Source organism: Bison bison, unplaced genomic scaffold (assembly GCF_000754665.1).
Source record: "Bison bison bison isolate TAMUID 2011002044 unplaced genomic scaffold, Bison_UMD1.0 scf7180017864317, whole genome shotgun sequence".
NCBI lineage: Eukaryota > Metazoa > Chordata > Mammalia > Artiodactyla > Bovidae > Bison > Bison bison.
Window position 1 is genome coordinate 444,217 of NW_011494889.1, and position 690 is coordinate 444,906.

A 690-nucleotide genomic window follows, 5' to 3' on the forward strand; every position below is an offset into this window, starting at 1 on the left:
TGATGAATTTGTGGGGGAGAAAGTGTTCTCCCCGTCCTACTCCTCCGCCATCTTGGCTCCTCCTCCCTACATTGAAGTTTTAATTTGTATTTCTTTGATTACCGATAAGGTTGAGAATTTCTTTTCCTCTATGTTAATTCTAAATTCTGCTTCTTTGTGAAATTCCTATCCACATATTTTTAGAAGTAATTTTTACTTGGAGGATAATTGCGTTACAGTGTTGTGTTACTTTCTGCTGTACAGCAAAGTGAATTAGCCATGAAGTGAAGTGAAGTGAAGTGAAGTCGCTCAGTCGTGTCCGACTCTTTGCAACCCCATGGACTGTAGCCTACCAGGCTCCTCAGTCCATGGAATTTTCCAGGCAAGAGTGGTGGAGTGGGCTGCTACCTGGGTCCAGCCCCCGGTTGGATCCAGGGATTCCCTCGGGAGGACAGCATTGGCGATTAAGAATAGAGAAAGAGGATAGCAAAGCAGAGAGATTAGAGGCTCATTATAACTGGTTTATGCGGAAAGTCAATAAAACCCGTGATTTTAGGTTTGCTCTGACCACAGAGGCCACAGGCGCCCTCTCAAATCGCTGAAGGTGCCCCACCTTAGGCACCTTCTCGAGTGGGTCTTAGAAGCCCAGGCAAGTAAGTGGTCTCAGAGGACACCCGCTCTCCAATTATATGTCCTGAAGGAAGAACAGAA